Source organism: Micromys minutus (genome assembly GCF_963924665.1).
Source record: "Micromys minutus genome assembly, chromosome: 10".
Lineage (NCBI taxonomy): Eukaryota > Metazoa > Chordata > Mammalia > Rodentia > Muridae > Micromys > Micromys minutus.
Window position 1 is genome coordinate 19,802,902 of NC_137979.1, and position 21,879 is coordinate 19,824,780.

At 44.4% G+C, this 21,879-nt stretch overlaps 1 protein-coding gene across 4 annotated transcripts in view; it reads left to right on the plus strand.

Moving 5' to 3' along the window:
- Positions 1–21,879, plus strand: part of STX8 (syntaxin 8) — a 217,647-nt gene that overhangs the window by 17,649 nt on the left and 178,119 nt on the right. The window lies entirely within an intron of this gene.

The following is a 21,879-nucleotide window of genomic DNA, read 5'->3' on the forward strand; positions in this document are numbered from 1 at the left end:
ACGAGTTCAGAAGAGAAACTGTTCTCTTCAGCGCTCCAACAATGAGTGGTGGTTTCTATTCTGTACAAAGTCGACTTGTTTATAGCATCCAACTGTATTTTCCTACTGAGTTTAGTTTTCATTAATTTCCCAGATTTAGTAAACCTGGTGTGCTCAGCTTAAGCTCTTGTTAGGTGGGGCCTTCTTAGAGGGAATACAGCCAGAAGTTTTCTTGAGCTTTTTGCTGGGTAAACTCCTGAAGTTGGCTTATTGAAAATTGTGACCTGGTGAGATGAGGACAAAGTCACAGAGAGAGGGCTTCTTTGGCTGCTTTCTTCCCCGGGTTCCTTGCCAGCCTGTGATGGGCACTGCATATAGCTAACAGCTGCCCTGAACACGGCCCCCATTGCTGGGATAAGTTGTTACATCTTTAGCATTGGTGTCTCCCTGCTTCTGGAACTAAAGTTCATGGTCGGGAATATTACAGAAGGAAACAAGTTCAGAAGAGAAACTGTTCTCCCCTTCAGACCTCGAGCACTGACTGATGAGCTCCGTCTTGGAGCTCAGGGAACTCAGCTTTCTGCTTAGTTCTTCGAGATTACGTTGTTTCTCCCAAGGGCCACTGCCAGGCCCCACCTCAAACTTCACTCCGAGTTGGGGTGGGTGGCCTCAGGTGGCTGTCATAAACGGTTAGGCTTGCAAAGCACCTTCATAGGACGAGCTGGAGGGAGAGCAGCCGTTCATTGGTTCCACGGTTCTCTGACACAGATAAGGTGTCAGGAAGAATTTACAAAACACACAAAGCCAGGTGAAGTTTTTGTGAAGGATGAAAACTGGGGTTAGTGAACAAGGAGCTGTGTCTTGACAAGGTTTTAAAATGCAGGCAGAAGCTTGTGGGTGGGGCAGACTTACTGAGACTCCTTAGTGCTCTCTGGCAGTAGTCAGCCCTGTAGATAAAAGGGGTTGGCGTGAGAGGATGCTGATCCAGATTGGTGAGCCAAGGCAGGTCAGCAGAGGAGTTCAAGGTGAGAAGTGACGTCTTCCAGTAAGAGCCGTTACTGTAGGGAAGAGAAGAAAGGTCAGATGAAGTTGCTCACTCCTGTAACCTTGGCACTTGTGAGACCAAGGATCGATAGGATATATAGGCTAGCCTGGACCACAGTGAGACACTGTCTCAGAGGAAGGAGGAGTGGGGAGGAGGTGGGGAGGATAAAGAAGGGAGGAGAAGAGGGGGAAGAAGTGACAATGGTGACAGTGACAACAGCAACTTTAAAAGAGGCAACTTTAAAAGAAGGAAATGTATTTGATGGGAAAATGGCAGCCAAGGGGAGAGAGAATTGTCAGAGGACAAGGAAAGGCTTGAATCCTCCCTGTGATGGTGATGTGGTCATGGAGGATAATGACCCTTACCATTTGGTCAGAGGCTTTGTGCACCAAACTGTAGCAATTGCTCTTTATTAAGTGCCATTCAGTAATGCCAAGGGGCCACCTGAAGAGTGAGAAACTTTGTGGTTTGGGTTTTGTCGTTTTTGCTCCATCTTACCTGTCTTCGATCCCTGCTTTTACAGTCGCTGTGTCTCAATGTCTCAGCATCTCTGTGTCCCTGTGTCTCTCACCAGTGGCAGCCCCTTGGTCGGAGGTTGAACATTCAGAATTGTAGCTCCCAGCTTGCAGATTAGTGACCGAGTTTTCAGACTTTTGGGTGATATGGAAATTACTGCTTTGTACCTCCCTGCCCGCCTCCTCTTCTGAGCCAGGGTCTCACTTCGTAGTCCTAGAACATCTGGAATTCTGTGTAGACCAGGCTGGACTTGAACTTACAGCGGTCCCTCTGCCTTCCTGAGTGCTGGCTTTGCCTAATTTGTTCCTAACTGTGCCACTTTGCATCAGAACCACCCAAGAGGCTCACCGAAAACAGAGGAAGGGAAGGGGGAAAGTGCAAGCACCTGTTTGTGTGTTCACTGAGGTGTGAATGGCAGTAAGGCTGGGGTAGCTCCCTCCAGTATCCAATAGGTAGCAAGCTGGAGTCTCTGTGTCTTATCGGAGAGTGGCACACACTCTGCTTGCTTTCTAGACACCGGACACTGCTAGCTCAGCCGCTCTTACAGCATCACCTTTCAGAAGGACACAGGAGGGTAGTCAGTTCTGAAGTCAGCTTGTTGGAAAGCTTGGGTTTTAGATATAAAAAATTTTTTAAGATTAATTTTCTACCATGTGTGCATTGTGTGTGTGTGTGTGTGTGTGTGTGTGTGTGTGTGTGTGTGTGTAGATATATGCACATGAGTACTGGTGCCTTTAGAAGCCATAGGATTCAACGGCAGTTGTACTTGGACTTGAAGCTTGAGGTCAGTGATGGTTTTAAGTTGCTGACTGTGGGTGGTAGGAACCAAATGTGTCCTCTGCAAGAGCAGCGTAGGATCACAACCACTGAGCCCTCTCTCTAGTCCCTAGATATCAAATTGTAACTTTTACATAATAGAAAGGGCTGGACCAGGCAGCTTACTAGTCCCTCGGTCATCTGGGGTTCTAGTTTACTGATTTAAAAATGGGGCCAGGTTTTACCCATTATTATTATTATTATTGTTGTTGTTGTTGTTTGTTATTGTTAGAACCAGATGAGGTGATTGCCTCTCTGAGCTTTGCAAACAGAGAAATAAATGTCTTTAAAGATGGCATCTCTGGAGTGTTGTGTCTCCACTGGGTTAGGGGAAGCTCACGCTGCTGCCAGGTGTGAGGACCTTCTGTCTCACCTGTCACATGCTTTACTTCTCAAGTGACCTGGCCTCCTTGGCAGTGTTTTCCATGTGTTGTCCTGGTACTACCCACCCTCCCAACTGTCCCCTTCTGCTGTCTGTTGCTTTACTCATTACTTGACAGTCTTCTATTAGGTCTAGTTAGAGGATCAATGTTGAGTAGTAGGTCATCTTCTGTGTATATTTTAATCAAAGCTTCCTCAGATCCTAGGATTCAAACCAAAGCAAATAACTAGATGGGAGAATTTTAGGAGACTTGGCAGGTTCAGAGCAAAGGCAGTCATGGTTTTGGCCGGAGGCCTGAGGAACTCTCTTTCCTTTCACAAAGGCTATCTCCCACTGGTCCTGTGTGTTAAGGTTGATCTACCTGGACCCAAAGAGCTACATACTAGTTTGTTGGTAAATGGTTGGGGTGACTTGGGGACAGAGAAACCAGACTGAGAATAAACTGAAGTAATGATACATGAATTCTGGATGTTGCAACATTAAGATGACTGGCCAAACTTACCTGTCTTTCCTCAAGATAGAGAGCCAAAGGCAATGCATGTGTACACACACAGTTTCCTTCAGTAAGCTTCCAGAGAAGTTGTGTTTAAAAGGCACATAAGCACTGTCAAGGCGAGATGATGGCTGAGAGGGGGCCCGTTTCACAGAACATGACCCCTGGCTTGTTTAAGTAGTCACACATTTCTTTTTGATTTGGGGCAAATAGGAGTCAGTCTCAATGGAAACAAAGAAGGAGAATGGTAGCGGATTATTTCTCAAAAGGTGAATTCCTCACTTAGCAGATTGTGTGGGGCTGGGGTTGGTTAGCTCCATTGTGCCCATTGTAGCAGGAGTATATCTGTGTGTGCCTATATAAAAAGTGCAAGTCCCATAGACCGTCTAGGAAAGTCCAGCTAGTAAGGAGATGCACACTAAAGAGAAGCTGCTCCAAAATGGTATTAGGAAAATCCTTGCCTTGGTACCTAGCTGCAGGGTTGTGAGAACAGACTCTCAGGGTGGTTGCCTTGCTCTAACCAGGCAGGGAGGTGGCACCATTGCTGATGCAGAAACCTTAAGGGTACCCAGTGAGCAAAGGGATGCTGAGGCTGAAATTTGTTTCTTTTGCTTGCTTTGGGAAGCCCGTATCCCTCATTCTCAGAAGCCTTCTGTACCCTTCCTCCAGTCCCCTCTCCTCTCAGATGGAGCTTATTAGGGAGAGAAGCGTCTTGGCAAACGTCAGTTTGGATTAACACTTCCTTTAAGCAGGCATTAATGTGCTGATCCCATAATTGAATGTGTCGCCATCATGTGACAGAGTCTTCATTTTACCTCACAGGTTACCCATCATTATTCTAAAGCAGTAAGCCTGGATCCAGATAAGCAATGGTTGGCTAATTTAGGTATTTGGACAGTCGTTAAAGAAGCCTCTGTGTAACAGTGTCCCTTGGAAGACGAAAGCAATGACTCAGCTTCTGACTTGAAAGCCAGTTGCCCTTTGCATTCAGAGCCTCGCTGAGCCTTGCAATTAGCTAGAGCTTTGTAAAGAGAAAGAAGAGCCGTTGCATACTCCACTGCGCTGTGACGGTTCCTGAGATTAACTTGACTGTCGTGGATGGCTAACTGGCTAAGCTTAACTTCACATCACTAACCACACAGAGGATTATGGGAAGGGAAGTTATTTGGAGTTTGTGTTGGTAGTTTTATGTCAGGAAAGGGATGCTAGCAAAATGGCAGCTTGCTGGAATCAAAAGGTGGTGATAAAGAAATGTCACATTTTCTTGGAATAGAGTTACTTTTAGACATACACTTTTCTCTTGATCTACTGAAAACATATTGACTTTACAGTATGTATTTTATATCACTGTGTGGGCAGTCCAAGTATGCACAAGAAAAATTACATTAAATCTTACAGTAAAATATAACCTCTCAAAATGAAAAAGTTATTAAAAAAACATTAAATTAAAAAAAACATATATACCCTCTCTTGCAAAGCATGGTGGCCCATGCCTGCAGACCCAACTGCCTAGGGGCTGAAGCTGGAGGATTGCTGGAGTTCAGGAGTTCTGGTCTGAGTGTGTTATGCCAATCAGGTGTCTGCACTAAGTCTAACATCACTATGGTGATCTCCTGGTAGTGGGGACCACTAGGTAGCCCAAGGGGTAAACTGGCCCAGTTTGGAAAAATATACCCTTTCTCATTTTAAATTATTATCTTAGTCAGGGTCTCTATTCCTGCACAAACATGACCAAGAAGCAGGTTGGGGAGAAAAGGGTTTTTCAGCTTACACTTCCATATTGCTGTTCATCACCAGAGGAAGTCAGGACTGGAACTCACGAAGGTCAAGGAAGCAGGAGCTGATGCAGAGGCCATGGAGGGATGTTACTTACTGGCTTGCTTTCCCTGGCTTGCTCAGCCTGCTTTCTTATAGAACCCAGGTCTACCAGCCCAGAAATGACACTACCCAAAATGGGCTGGACCCTTCCCCCTTGATTACTAGTTGAGAAAATGCATTACAGCTGGACCTCATGGAGGCATTTCCTCAGCTGAAGCTCCTTTCTCTGTGGTAACTCCAGCTTGTGTCAAGTTGACACAATACCAGCCAGTATGATCGTGGAATGTTTTCTATAGGATTTGCACTCAATAGTATATAGGTTTCTTAAAGAATCCTTCCTTTATGCTTGATAGTTCTGATGTTAACACAAGACCACTCTTCCAGTAGCTGAGGAATATGCACTTCATTAGCCGACTTAGACAGCATGCAAACTGAATGAATATTCATCCCTTTAATTATACCCAGAAATATGCTAACCCCTGGCTTTTTGGAAAGGATGTGCTGACATCAGCGAAGCTTTATTTTTATTTAAATAAGCCCGTAGGTAGGAAAGGCAGCTAAGAGCCCTGCAGTTCCCCTACAGTGTAATAAACAGTGGGTACGGATGCAAGAATGCCATAATAAAGCGCATATGGCCTAGTGTGTGCGCCCATCGCCATCCCTGCCTCTCGGGATGTGGCAGCCTGAAGCCAGCACTGAGAGCACTTGCTCTTTGTAGAGTGTAGTCCCTGGAACACCCATACAGTGACATGACACGTACCATGGCAGGAAATAGTGAGCCCAGCAGAAGAGTGAGCACATCAGCCTCTGTACCAGTGTGAGCCTGTTTAGCTAGTGAGGTCACAGGATCCAACACTCGCCATTTGCCTTTTTAAAATGTACTTTTTGCCTCTTGATGGAGAATTTAACTATCCTGATGACAGGGATCAACGACTTCACAGTGCTTCAAGAGTTTCTCCTGAATGAAGGAATACCTCTCTACTTCCTCTGTGTCTGTGTCTCCCCAAAGACCTACCTAGAGCTGGGTATACTGCAGGCACACTTGAATGTGTGCACATTTTTGTTGATTGAAAGCCAGTCCGAGATGTAATAGGACACTTGGGGAACTAAACAGCTAGGACTGTCAGGTGTGTTTATACAAAAGCTTTCTCAGCGACTCAGAGGTCCAGGTTGTCTTATCACCTGTGCTGCAGTAACACAAGGCCACGTATTGTGCGAATGGAGTGGAGAGAGATGTGGAGCACTATATCCTCTTAGATGATCTGGCCTTCGAATATCTTACCCTCTACCCATTGGCTGGATGCGGTCATATGGGAACAACCTTCCTTTGAGGAAGCTGGGGGCTAGGATACCGAACTGGGGCTAGGGCTAGCCTCTGCTCTGCCTCCCTGGTTATTTTGAGTAATTCCATAGGTTAGTATGTAGTCCTACTGCTTTTGTAGTCAGCAGTCAGAAGAGTCAGCACAACATCAGACTTCAGAATACAGAGCCACCCAAGGACACTTGGGCCAGTGAACAGAAGAGAGGATTGCAACAAAGTGACAGACGCAGCCATCTGATTCTCCACGCTGCAAAAAGGACAAATGGTGCTGGGAAAACTGGATGTCTGACTCTCACCCTGTATAAAAATCAGTTTATAAATGGAGCAAAAACTATAAGACCCCAAACCCTTGAGTCATCTAGAAGAACCCATCTCAAGATACGGGCATAGACAGGACTTTTTAAATAGGACTAACAGCTCAGGGATATAATTTGGCAAGGGAGAATGCATCAAAATAGGAGGCTGTTGGTGGCCTGGAGTGTGGATCAGAGTCTCAAGTCCTGAGTTCAGAGTCTAGCACCCAAATAAAGGAAAAAAAAAAAAAAAGCTCTCACACAGGGAAGGAGACCGAAGGTGCAGTCCACACAACGGCAGAGAGCCTAGCAGCTTTTCTTCTGACAGACCCAACAGACCTGTTAGGAAAAGGCCAGATGAACCCATCTGACACTTGAAAAGTATGTTGGATCAGCCAGGTCACAGAGAGTCCAAAGCTCTACATACTCAGCCATCAGGGATGCAACTCAAATTACTAAGATTCTGGCTCACCCTAATGGCTGCCATCTGGAAAACAAACAGCAACAATCACTGAGAAGTGTGGGAGTAACTGCTGGCAGAAGCTGTTGTGGAAGTCATTATAGAGTGCCTTAAAAAAAAGAGCTAGTATATGATCCAGTGCTACCACTCCTTAGGAATGTACCCAGAGGAACCAAAACCATCATACACTAGATGCTCGCATACCTAAGTTTAACCCAGTACCATGCATGACGGCTGTGTTTGGGAATCAGCCTAGGTGGCGAGGGATGAGTAGAAAATGTATCTAAGTGCTATAAGCCACAAGAAGAATGATTAGGCTGTTGTAAGAAAGTGCAGTCACATGTTTGCATGTGAGTTTAGGCGCCCACAGAGGGCATGAGTTTGCTTCACCATGCAGTTAGGATTCTCTCAGCCACAGGGAACAGATGATTCTACCAAATCTGCTTAAAGAAAGGATTCCCACGGGGGAGGCGCCACACCAGAACACTGGCTAATTCAGATGCCCGGTGCTGCTATTCGTTATCCGTATGCTCTCCTCCTCTGTCCTGCTCAGAGTGGTCCCTTCCATTCAGCCTGAAGCCTCTCATGGTTTCCAGATGGATGCAGCAGCCATTAGCTGCGCTCCGAGCAGAGCAGTAGGAGAGGAAGAAGACACTTAGCATGAGCAAATATTCATGTGGCTAGGAAATCTGAAAAGTCAGGAAGAGTCCTCTCGTTTTGACCCTCACCCCTGCAAAGTAATTAATGTTTTTGCCCATATCCTTCTAGGAATCTCTGAAGCTTATGGCAATAAACAGGAGTATATTCTCAAATAGCCCACCATTTTTCATACATACTTTATACGTGAAAACCTTACAGATTTTCACCATTCAGATTTGTAGTTGATATTTTAGTATTGTAATTAATATTAAATTAGATATTAGTATTAGTATATTTTGTCATGTACACATACCATAGTTAATTTAATTAATAGTTATATGTTGTGTCTTTTTCTGTCTTTCTATTACAAAAAGTTCAATAGTTTCTACTTTAAGAGTTCAGTACTGGTCTGGGATATATGAAACTGTCTCCCTCTAGCCCCTGCAAATACAGAGCAGATGATCTGAAATGTAGGTAATTTCTCATGTGTCAAAATAATTCTCTGAAGAAAATCTCAGGAGTAGTGGCTGGGTCTGAGGGCATATGCATTGGAAATTCTGATGGCACTTGGAAGCCGTCACTCACTGGGTCAGACAGAACCAGTCAGACCTGTGTCAACAGTTCCGGCACTGTTTGCCTGTGCACTAAGCTTCCCCAAGGAGAGTTTTGTCATATGCTATCTGCTGGTGTGTCAGCTCTGTAGTCTATAGGCCAGCACTTCCAATGTGTGCTGGCTGTCTGGGAACATGGTCTGTGCACCAAGCTGGCTCAAACTCAGGGACTGCCTCTCTCTGCCTCCCAAGTGCTGGGATGAAAGGCAAGCTTGTGCCTTCTTTTTTAATCTCCTTGTTGCTGTTTCATGCTCTCCTTTTTGCACACAGGCTTTTGATACCTGATGTCTGCTCTTAACACTGTAGTCACTTTCTTAATTCTGCTCTTAATAGCTTTTCTGTTGATTCGTACATTTTCTAGTTATTTTTGCATGTTTGTGGTGTGTGTGTGTGTGTGTGTGTGTGTGTGTGTGTGTGTTTGTGGTGTGTGTGTGTGTGTGTGTGTGTGTGTGTGTGTGTAGGCCAGAGGTTGGTATCAGATATGGATGCAGGGTCTCTTACTAAACCCAGAGCTTGCCAATTTGGTTACCCTGGTTACCCAACATGTTCTAGGGTATTCCATGCCCTCTTCTGGTGTGTCTGAAGACAGCTACGGTATACTCATACATAAATAAATAAATCTTAAAAAAAAAAAAAAAGAAACTGGGCTATTTTTACTTTCCACTTCTTCCTCAAGAGGTGATGAGTTACTTGCCAATACAACCCAGTTCTAACACACACTCATATACACTTAGATGTGTGTGAACCCTACCACATGTGACATGGCACATACACTCAAACATACACATGTGCATAACACATGTAGACACACACACATATGCACAAACAGAGTCCCATTCACATACATTCACACATACACCACAATTTCATGTGCTGCTCTCTTCTTTAGACTTGATCTTGTGCTGGCCTTGGACTTACTCTGTAGCCAGAGGATGGTCTTGGGACTTCTGATCCTCCTGCCTCTGCCTTCAAGTGCTGGAGTGACATGTGTCCAACCATGCCTATTTTAGGCTCTGCTGGGGACTGAACCAGACTTTGTACGTCTTGACAAGTAGTTAGCCAGTTAAGCTGTAACTGCTGCCCCTGGTGCACCACTAACTAGTGGTCTGATACTAGTCATGCCGTATACATGGTGAACGGTTTTGTTATTTAGGGTTGGGCCTTGGGGATCATGCTCAGGGCCTTGCAAAAAAGTGTACTGTGCCACTGAGCTACTGCTTGAGGGAGTGACCATGTTTTCTTGGGGAATAAAATTGCATATGTCTTATGACAAAGTTTTTCTTAGGACTCAGAGTTTCCCCCTTGGGTATGCCAGGCAAGTACTTCACCACTGAGCCACATCTTTATTAAATGATTTGGTTGAGATTATTAGGCCAAAATCTTGACACTTTGGGATATTGCAGTGACTTATGGCAATTTAATAGAGCATTTAAGAATATTTTAAAATATATACTATTGCTTATATGTTTACATCATTATAATTTTAATGTTTACATATGTTATAGATTAATGGTAAAACATTAAAGTACTATGTTAAGCAACAAAAAAATCTAACTGTGGAAAGAACTATCAATGACAACAAAGGTTCTCTCAGCTCCAACATGCACTTTTCTGTTTCTCCCTGGTGGCAGCCATCGTAGACAGTCTGTGTGTCCTTCTGAAGAGATTCTGCATGTGTGTGGCTGCATACATGCCTCCAGGCTCCTGTCTCTACCCTCTGTTTCTTCACACAGTTGTGCATTTTGCACTCTTAGCTGGTGTGTGATCCTTTTTTGTAAGTAGCCTTGGAGAGTATTGAGCAGAGTTTAACCTTGCACTTGAACATTATGCAGCTGACTCTGACCGTGGCAGAGCAGCTGTCTGAAGCGTCTAGATGGTGTCTGCACTTCCTAGACCAGTTATTGCTTGGAGGGTTCTCTGTAGTCATTACTCTGGATTAGCATTTTTCTCTAATGGTTCAGTTGACTTCTGAATGAAAGCTAGCTAGAAGGAGACCTTATCTATTTGGATGCCTGATCAAGCAATGAAACCGAAGACTTTGAGCTTTGAAGGGCAATTAGTTGTTGCAAGTCTAGGTCATGGATTAAGTCATTTATGTATCTCTATTGCCAAGGGGTATGTGAGAAAGCACTCTGTTGGGAAGTGGTTAAAAGCGGCAGCCTGGGCTTCCCAAAGGCTTTACAGGCTATACAGCAGCAACAAAAATACACAATGGTAAAAAATGTGAAGTTGGTTTTCATTATATTATTGAAAATAACTGAGTGGGGCGTGTAGCTTAGTTCCTGCCTACTGCTTACAAGGCTCTGTGTTAGCCCTCTATTTGCCCTGCAGCAACATTTATTAAAATAATGTGAAAGTGGGGCCGGTGAGGTGGCTCAGGGGTTAAGAGCACTGGCTGCTCTTCCAGAAGACCTGGGTTCAACTCTCAGCAACCACATGGTAGCTCACAACTGTCTTTAACTCCAGTTCCAGAGGGTCTGATGCCCTCTTCTGACCTCTACAGGTACTGGGCTCACAGTTAATTCAGAGATATACATGTAGGTCTCTCTCTCTCTCTCTCTCTCTCTCTCTCTCTCTCTCTCTCTCTCACACACACACACACACACACACACACACACACACACACACTAACATGAAATATGTGGGCATAAACTTAATGAGAACTTTACACCAAAGACTATGAAACTTCATTTAGAGAAAGCCAAGAGGAACCAGGAGATTAGAATACCCAGTGTGGTTAAGATGTCAACTTCTTTTAGACTGGGTTGTAGATCCAGAGCAAACCCACCTACAGTCTCCATCTGAATTTTGGCTTCTGTGTTGTCACTTGATAATCTGGCTGTCGCCTCAGTTGATATGACAGTGTGAAGAACCAAGCAGTACCGAGGCAGCGGGAAGAGAAGACACAGAAGTGCGGCAGCTCGGCCAAGGAGCAGCGTGGTGTTGCCCAAGGAGAGGCAAGTGAACCAGGAGAACAAAATAGGGCATGTAGCATCAGTCCCACACACATGTTGTCACCGGACTCGTCACAGAGCTGGCATAATGGGTGTAACATTAGGTCAGCTGATGTCTACACAGGGAAGAAATGAGTCTTGAAGCCGCTGCTGTCACCATTCCAAGGGACCTGTAGACTTAAACGTAAATGTCACAAAAGCATTTAGTAGAAAATCCAAGGTCTTCACAACTGTGGTATAGGTAAAGATTTCTTAGGTCATCCAAGTCACTAAACACAAAGGAAACACATGAGAAATGAACTTCCTCAAAATCTGTCCTCCAAAGAATACCAACAGTTAAGACAAACTAGAGTGGGGATCAGTATCTTCAGGGTGTTCATCTGATACGGGAAATATATAGACCTTAAATAGAGAGCGTCCAAGGCAGATGACATTAGAAAGACAGTAGCAGAGGATTTGACCCTGGCCTTCACAAAGGAGATGGTGTGCTATGAATGTGTGCAAAGGTGTTGGCTTTAGTCAGTCACCAGGAAAGTCAGACTGTAACCATGATGTTACCCCACCAGACCGACCAGAGCACCTCAAGCTACCTTGCCAGGTAAACCAGATGTTCCTAGGATTTGCTGGGATTCTCATATACTACTGAATGCATAAGTACAGTCTCTTTAGAAACTGCACACTCATTCAAATGGAACTGTCCCATGGACACATTAAGAATGTTTATAGCAGGACTGTTTCTAAATGTTCCTGTTGGAAACAGCCCAGTGAACTCTGTAGAATAATGGTATATTCAGACATTGATATTACACAGCAAATATGGATGAACAGTCTACAGGTGCACACCACACTGTGGATGGCTCACACAAACATGCTGAGTGACATAAGCCAGACATAGGAGCTACACATGTATGCTGCCATTCCTATAAAGGTGAAATTTATAGTGTCATGAATCATGAAAGTAAGTGGTTCCTTTTGGAAGAGGAAGTGAGCGGATGGAACAGACAGGCTTCTGGGCCAGAGAGACTACTCTTGGAGTAAGAGCGCTTGCCATACCTGCCTGATGACCTAAGATTGATCCTCGGAACCCATGTAAAAAGCCAGATGTGGTGTTGCGTGTCTGTAATCTTAAGACTCAAGTACAGCAGGATGGGAGCTGGAGATGGGAGAATCTCCTGGAAGCTTGCAGGCCAGCTTGCCTGGAGTACTCTGAGCAAAGGCAGAAATGAAAGATCCTGCTCTAACAAGATGGAGGGAGAACTGTCTGCTGGGAGCTGTGCACTGCCCCCACCCACTGACACTCAGTACTCACAGAAAGGACTTGGGTGCTACTGGTTTTGCCCTAGGAGCAGTTAACTAAGGGTATTCACAGCAGCATCTTTGTGTGCTTGTGGCCTTTCATTCCATATGTTTAAATTCGTGTATAAACACACACACACACCACACCACACACACACACACACACACACACACACACACACACCACACCACACACACACCATACCACACACACACACACACACACCACACACACCACACCACACACACACACACACACACACCACACCACACACACCACACCACACACACACACACACACACACACACACACACACACCACACACCACACACACACCACACCACACACACACACACACACACACCATACCACACACACACCACACCACACACACACACACACACACACACACACACACACACGAATGCGCATTATATTCTTAACACACACGTAGATATGTAAGCAGAAAAGCTGTGTCCTGAGCAGACTACAGGTGGGGATATAAGTCAGCAGACTAGGAAACACATTCAACTTCTCTTGGTTGAGCTTTGAACCAAGGGTGCATACCTTCCCTGAGAGCAAGGAGAGAACACAGAAATTAATTGTGCTTTTTCCTAAATGCTAGAAAAGGATTCCTGCCATCACCCAGTTTGCTTTAGCCTTTCCCCTGTCTCTGGGGATTGCAAACCTGCCTGTCACTCTCATGTCTCCCTGCAGGGGCTCCAGACTCTGCCCAGCCTGGTCTTCTCCCTCCTGCTGCTTCTCTTTCTTCTCTTCCTTCCTTTTTACAAACTTAGATACATCTTTTTTATCCATTGCTATTCCCCTTGGAAAAATTGCCACACACTCTTGTCTGTCTCCCCCCCCACTCTTCCTGTTTCTCCTCTCCCCCCTCATTTTCTCTCCCTTTCTCTGTCTTCCCCTTTGCCCTCTCTCCAAAGTCTCAAGCAGCCAGGCTGTTCTTCACAGCCACAGATAACCTTGAACCCCATCCGCTCACCTCTTTCTCCCAAGCGCTGGGTTACACGTGCGTGTTGTCAGGCCTGGTTCTTTTGCTCTTAAGAGAGATGTTTTCAGTGTGTCTTTCTAATAGTTTCCACATAGGTTGCCACTTAACTTTTTAAAGTTAAATTTCTTAGCTGATAGACCAAACTTCAAATCTTGCATGTTAATGGGAGTAGTTGCATGTAGTATTTTATAGGCCTTTGTTTCCTGTCATCCTTTCTCTCTTTCCTTCCCTCCCTCTTTACAGGGAAATGATTTTCTTTCCCTTTTTATTTTTGGAGAGTTCAGTGGGGCTCTCACTGTAGAGCCCAAACTGAGCTGGAACATGTGATCCTCCTGCCTCTACCTTATCAGTCCCGGGGTTATAGGATTACTGTGCTTGGCTCTCTACTTGGATTTAAAATAACAACCCATGCTTATGCTTATGAACAGTGCCAACATATACTGCCTCTCCTTTCCCCGACGCCAGTGCCATGCTCCTAAAGTCATCAGTGTAATGTTGGTGTTTTCCTCATCATAGTTACTGTTACTTACACTTAGAAGTCTATTGCTACAAATATTTTTCTGAAAACAGACAGGTCTCTGTAATTTATTATTGTTTTTTATTTGTTTGGGCATGCCTCCAAATCAGTAGGTTTAACACATTCTTTGCAACAGTGAGTACTTTGCAGTCATTCTTGTCACCACTGTCCATAATGTCGTTAGATTGTTTTGCTTTCTTTCTTTCTTTTTTTTTTTTCTAATTATATACATGGCTAAGGCAAATTCTGTGGGCACTGTGGCCTCTGTTCCTGTAGGAGAGGCCCCCAGGTTATGTGTGTTGGAAATTTAAAGAACTGCCACGTATATGTCTTAGAAGTTGTACGGCTTGCCAGCGCTCTGTGGAGGGCTTATTTCCCAACCTGCTAGCCATCAGTGGGTGTTGCAGAGCTTGGTAGGTTTTGTTAATCTATGAATGGAAAAATAAAAGAGTCTGTTTTGCATTTCAGCGCTTGGTATTATATATAACAGCACATGACTTTGGGCATGGAAAATAAAGATCTCTACAGCTGCATGTATCAATTTTAAATGACAGAGGTCATGTGGGAATTGAAAAGGAGAGAAATTCCAGCCTATCAACAAGGAGGAAGAAGAAAGAAGAGCTACTGTGCACACTATATTTTAGCTCATTGTCCTTTTGTTTGTTTGTTTGTTTGTTTGTTTAATATGTTGAAAACTTTCCAAGGTTTGCTGTTTTTCTTCTGTGTGTGTGTGTGTGTGTGTGTGTGTGTGTGTGTGTGTGGAGGTTGACACCCGGTGGCCTCCTCAACTACCATCCACCTTATTTTTTGAGACAGGGTCTCTCACTGAGCTTGGATCTCAGTGGTTCTGTTAGAATGGCTGTCCAGCAAGCCCAGGGAGCCTCCTATCTGAACTCTACCCCTCCCCAGGAAATTATAGGCATACACTGTGATACCCTGTGGTCTTATGTTTTTGTTTTTCTGTTTGTCATGGATGCTAGGGATTGAGTAAGAGCCTCGTGTTTGTGTGGCAAGTACTTTACCAACTGAGCCATCTTCTCAGTCTTCCAAGTTCAACTTTTAAATAAATAAAACTTAAGAAATTAAAATTTAGGTGGTAGGTAGGTAGATTAGATAGATCAATCCATTGATTGATCTCATTTTACCTCCACAGTCTGCAGAGGCGGCAAAGAAGGATAACCCTTTGGATTCCAGAGGAGGATGGGTTACTGTGTTAGGATGAACCAGTGCTGGAGGAGAACCAGGATCCTTTGCTCTGGCTTTTGTCTCTAGTCTCTCTTGATCTTGATTCCCATCACAGTTACCTATAGGGGTTGTGGTTTGCCTTTTTCTCACTGGCTTCAAGTGCTTTGTCTTTTCTTTTGCTCTTTCCAACCTGTGGACCCTATAGCACCGCATCACCAATGTAGCATTGTGTGAGTGAACAAAGATTGAGTATCACAAAACCTGGGTTAAAGTTTTAACTCCATTTTGTTTTCTGTAAAATAAAGATAAACTAGAATGTGGTGGGTACAGGGCAAGGCCCTCAGTGAACTAGAAAGCGCTCTGTAACCAGGAACGAGTGCTTGTTCCCCCTGATCTTGCCGGAAGAGAAGACGATGCACGCGGCGGAAAGAGGTCTTTCTGCCTCTAACCGAAAGGGCAGAGAACACAGTAGAGGATGATGGCGTGCAGCATTGTATGGCATGGGCCGTAAACATGGTGTGAGAAATTAGGAGGAGGAGAGGCCGGTGTGAGGGAGGGAGGTGAGAAGGCATTGGAAGACAGACTTGCATGGTCCTGAGGCAGCGAGGACAATGAGTACAGTTGGCACACCATGCACCTCATTCTGCTGTGAACTTTCAAAGTATCTTTTAAGTTAGCCCCCCCCCCCCTCCAGGCTGGCTCAGCCCTCAGTGCGCACGCCTGAGACTTGCAGAATCAGACTTCATTTCCTAGTGCTGGGATCTAGGTTCAGGCCGCCCCGCCCACCTTGTGCTTTCCTAGATTCTACTGCCCTGAGGGCAGTAGTTTTCATACCAGTCTGTAGATTAGTGTTCAGCCAAGGGGCATTACAGATTTCTGGGCTCTGTCCCCAAGGCAAAAGGGTACCACTGTTAAAAGGATGGACCACCATCCTCACTAATTTGCATTTTAGGTGTGAGTTGACCGAGTCAGTGTAATAAAAAATTGAATTGTTTAGGTTGAAATGATGGCTAGGTAGGTGGTCCTTGGCTCTGTGTATTGATTGTATATACATTACCACTTGACACCCTTAATTAGTCTTTTGGTGGCATATTTGCATTCTCATACACTGGTTGCCAAACAGATTTGTACCAGAGTTGCTTGCCAGCCAATGGTTTTGTGAAACTACACACAGCGTGCTTGTTTCCGGAGCGGTGCTAGTGGCACCGTTAGTGGAGCGTTTCAGCATGACTTTATAAAGTAATGGAGAGGACACAAGCATGCTGAAGCAGGGGCAGAGGTTGAGGCCGACCTGGACAAGTTAGACATGTGACATTTCTAAGTGCAAAATACATATTGTTTATTCATCTCATCTGGACCCTCTCTGGATATACCGTGAAACTGTTGGCTTGTAAAGAACCAAGTTAACGGAGAACAGAGGGCAGTATCTAGAGATGTGGCTCATCCTCGTTTGTGAGCATCTTGGTCACTATTGCACACTTTATTTCTAACCATGTTTACAAGCATACATTGTGTTTTAATGTACAGAGTTACAGTCACCATTGGCCAGTTACTGTAGCTGAACTTCCCCCACTGACCAGCAGAGAGCGCTCAGACACCACGAGGCCGGTAATGTGCTTGGGCCTCACAGAATGGAAGGCTTAGGATGTGCCAGCCACTCCTTGCCGGTCTGCTTTTGAGGTACCTGTGATGATCACACACTCCAGCTAAAGAGCACTTTCTTCTTGTACTGATTTTAGATCTCAGAGATAATTCTCTTCAGGGATGATACTCTGACTTCTAATATTTACATTAAAAGCTGAGATATGTCCTCCGAAGCCTTTCAACAATCTGCGTAGCTCTTCTACTGTGAACTGTTTTGTTAAGATTTTCATTTAATGTGGGACTTTATATTAATATTTAAAAAGGCAACCTAGCTGGGTTGCGGTGGTGGCACATGCCTTTGATCTCAGCAATCCAGAGGCAGAGGCAGGTGAATTTCTGAATTCAAGGCCAGCCTGGTCTACAGAGCAAGTTCTAGGACAGCCAAGGCTACATAGAGAAACCCTGTCTTGAAAACAACAAGAGAGAGAGAGAGAGTTTTACGGAAGAATAAGAAAGATCTCTGGCTGGAGGTCTGGGAGGCTCCCGGAGCCTTCACACCCACAGCACTTATACCTGCTAGTTCTTAGTAGCTGGGATATTGAAGTTTGAAAGGTCATGAAAAAAAAAAAGCCCTTTCTTAAATTGTGTCGGTTTCCCCCAAGTCACCCAGCTAAGTTTGGCAAGGAGTTTGTCAGGAGAATAAAAGTAAGACTGACTTAAACTTGAGGAAAACAGTCAGAAGTATAACTCAGGTGTGGAGTGGGCTCCTAGCACGCACAAGGTCTGGGGTTTGATTCCAGTCCCTAAGGGAAAAAGGAAAACAAACAAACAAAGCAAGACAGAACAAATAAAGACACTTGCTCACAGCAGGCTTTCGAGCACTGATGAAATGTCCCTCCTTAGATGATAGGTAGGGAAATGTTTTCTGTGTATGAGTTATTTGTTCTGGGCTTGAACTCAGTAGGGGTTGCTTATTGGAATCAACAATACAAATATCTTGAGAACCAACCTTGGATTAGGCACCATGTTGGGCAGTCTTCATTCGTAGTGTATCCTTATGAGACTGGGTACTTAAGTCCTGATCACTTTTCAGCCACTAGATTAGTGTCTGCTGTACGGAGGCTACTCAGTTGTGTGGATGGGTAGATAGGCAGATGGACGGAAGGGTAGATGGACTACAGAGCATCATACTGTGGCCTATCAGGCTGAAGGAAGTTATCCACACGTCCGCTGACCATGACCTCCAGTGAGTGTTGTTGTTTGGGGTTTGTTTTTAGAAGCTGCGTTGAACTTTGAATGCTAATGAGAAATTTCCTTTTCCCTAAGTTGACTTGATTCTCTCAGCTCAAGCAGGTTTGGAAAATTCACCCCATTTATGCAGTCTACTCCCTCAGACTGATGGCCTCAGATCCGTGTGCTGATGGTCTGTTCCTCACGGGTCCCTGCTGTCTTTTTCCTTCTCCTGACTTCCTTTGCCACCTGCCTCAGTTGTCGCACCGGCCTTGGCCTGCCTCCCCGGCAGCCTCTCCTCAGTGTAATCCAGTCTGCACATTGTTGCCAAAGTGTGGCTCTGAGGAATTTATGTCAGAGAGTCCAGTTCTGATTGAAACTTGAGTCTCTGTGTGTCTTTATGTCCACGGAGCAAAACCACAAAAAAACGTTTTGCAAAAAAGAAATTAGCCTTTCATACCATAAGGGTGTTTTCACATCTGTGGGCAAGGCCAGCTAGAAACCTTTGTTGATGCAACCCAGGTCTCTGACACCCTAGAAATAGCTTCGCTGCTCCTAACTGTAAACCTTCCTGTGGTCTGTGAATGCTCAAACACTGATATTTTTTTTTCCAGACAAAACAAACATTTTTCCATAGTCAGCTGACATCTTTTTGAAATGCTAAGAAAAGCTACTTCTTGGAATTCAGTTCTTTTCAACTCTCTGCTCAGTTGATAAGAATGCCCTCCCTGTGAACTCTGACAGGTTCCAACTGAATTTGTCAGCAGAGAGATGGATTATCTGTGTGCCCCCCCACCGTGTTATTACAACTTAATAACATACACTGTTTTCTTGGGAGGCTGAGAGTGAAATCATGTTATGTCCTTATACGTGATCATGAAACATGTTGAGGATTGTAATATGTCATTATGTTCAATAATTCTGTATTATTATTGATAAAGGTCTATCTTCAAGAATATGGACAGAAGTTTATTGATTTATTAAAAAACAAACCACACACACACACACACACACACACACACACACTATCCACCATGTTTTGAGTCAGTATCACCAGAACCTGGAGAAGTAGAGGCTGAAGGATTGCTTACGCCCAAGAATTCAAGGCCAGATTGGCCTCATCACAAAAAAAGAAAACAGGAGATTCTGTGGCTGTAGCCCTGTGGTAGGATGGGTTTGATCCACGGTGATTTAACAGCAAAAATCAAGTCTGTTCTACCCCAGAAGCATAGTAATTAGCATGTCCTTTCTTTTAACTAAGAGATCTGACTTGTCACTGGGAAGGCAAGGTTGAGCTGGAAGATGTTTTACTGACAGAATTTCCTTTCAAAGTAATTCCCCCCATCTGCTTCAGAGCATCGGTCTTTGCTGCTAAGTCGTGAAGGCAGGCAGGTAGCAGTTGACTAGGACTTTTGTTTTAATTTCTCAAGATGCAATTGTTAAGTACAGTCCTCATGTTGGCTCCCTCCAGTCAAAGTCCCCAGTGGTTTCCAGCCCCATTTTTGTAAGCATTTCCTGAATGCTGCTTCTCCAGCATGTTCTGAGGCTTCCCACTCCTGGGTGCTTGGGATATGAACGTGAGTGTCATGTGGCCTCTTTCCTCACAGAGCTCATAACTTAGGAGGGGAGACAGATGAGTAAATAACTAGCTACAATCCGGCTTGATAAATGCCACGTCCGAGGTTGTGAACAGAGTGCCAAGGGAGTGCCAGCGAGTGATTGATTCGAGGAAAGGGGGATGGAGTAGGGATCAGGAAGGACTCCGCAGCAGAAGTGACATTTGAGTTGAGCCTTAGGGGATGAATAGAATTTTGCCAGATGGACAAAGGGGTGGGGGTGGGGATACTCCAGACTCATGCAAAAACATGAGAGTGTGAAAGTTTGTGCCTTTGTCTCAGTGGTAGTGAGCAGGATGTTGGACTCAGACAGGATATGGAAGTGGGGCATTGGGAGCTGCTGCTGCTGAGACCATAGGGCCATCTTTTAAAGCTCACACATAGCCTATAGTCCTAGGGAGTCACAGAAGTTGTGAGCTTGGGAGGTGATATGGCGAGACTTTAGTTTCAGGTCATTCTACCATCAGAATGGGTCCATAGGAGAGGCGAGGAGGGTATGAAGCTAGGCTGTACTAGCGGGGTACATGTTGGCTTTACATGAAGACAGGGAGCCATCTCTGAGGAGGACCTCAGCCATTGCTGAGAGGTAGAAGAGGGATAGCAGCAGCAGCTCCGATGGCTCACTAAGCAAAATTAAGATGAGGAGAAGAAAAGCTTATGGGGCAAAGGAGTGAATTATACCTTGCATATGTGTACTACTGAGGATTCTTAAATGAGCAGGCACCACAGGCCTGTGGGAAGATGCCAGGGGCAGAGATACATTGGAAAGTCTTCAGCTTGGTGATTTTCTTGCAGGGGAAGGGAAGGAGGACATTACTGTTTTTTGTTTGTTTGCTTTTTACATTTTTTTTAACCACTTGAATTATTTTACCTATTCATGTACCATTCTTCACCCTTACTTCAGAGTCTTACTAAGGCCACTGTCTGCAGAGCAATAGTGACCAATAGTACGTATCACTCTAAATGTAGTCTGCAAAAGCTGATGAACAGCATCCGGATACATAGACACGTAGGATGCTAGAGGTGCATTCCTGGTAGGTCCAGGACCTCAGTAAACTAGGAACACCAATGAACTCAGATGAGCAGGGAACAGGCTTAGCTCTGGGAATTAGGTCATACTGGGAAGTCGATTCTCTGTATCATGTTTACTATTGATGTTAGCTCGTGCCCTTATTTTCACTTTTATTCTGTACTAGGTGATTAAAGCACATACTACACGCGAACTGCATATGGAGCACAGCTGTAGTCCTAACTACATTTTTTGACATTGCTTAAAATTACCTCAAATTTGCTGTATTCTTTTTGTTCCTTAATGCTAATATTTTACTTTTGTCTGTGTGCACGAGTGTGTGTGCATTTGTGTGTGTGTCTATCTGTCTGTCTGTCTGTCTGTGTGACAAGGGCTCAACACTAAGCTTGGAACAGTACCATTCAGTTGCAATAAGCTCTCTGGAATCACAGCTCAGAGCTGGTCACCGATGCACCCCTGAGTGTCAGGCAATTTTTATGGTGTCTGACCCAGGCTTTTGCAGTGAGCCCCATAAAAGCTACAGGAGATTCATGCTGGCACTTGCAAGATGACTCGGGTGTTAATGGATGTGTTTGGATTGCAAATTGCCTGCTTCGTTTCTCTTCGCATTTCTTTCTTCCTTGTCTTCAAAGCTAGGTGAAGCTAAGTGATTATCCTGTGGAGTAAGTGAAACCTCGACATCTTGGGTTCTTGGGGCCAATCATGTAAAGTAAAGCCTTGAAGAACATGTCTATCTTTTTGATAGACTGGAAGAAAGTCATACTTGTGTTTGACATGTTAATAGGCACATTTGAATAAGAGACCAGACCTGTGCGTAAAATCTTAGTCCAAAGAATCAAAAACAGTCTTTGAATTTGGCCCAGGTTTTCTTAAAGAATATATTCTCTCTCTCTTTCTTTTCTTTTCTTTCTTTCTTTTTTTTTGTAAAGGTGAAATTAATAGGATGTTGGGATATATTTATTAAAATAATTTTAATACCTCCTGGTAGACAATGTAGTAATTGGTATAATGAAAACAGCTAATTTATTGAAAAAGATGTTATTTCCCAAGCACTGTGTTCAGTAGTTTGAGCACATTATTATCC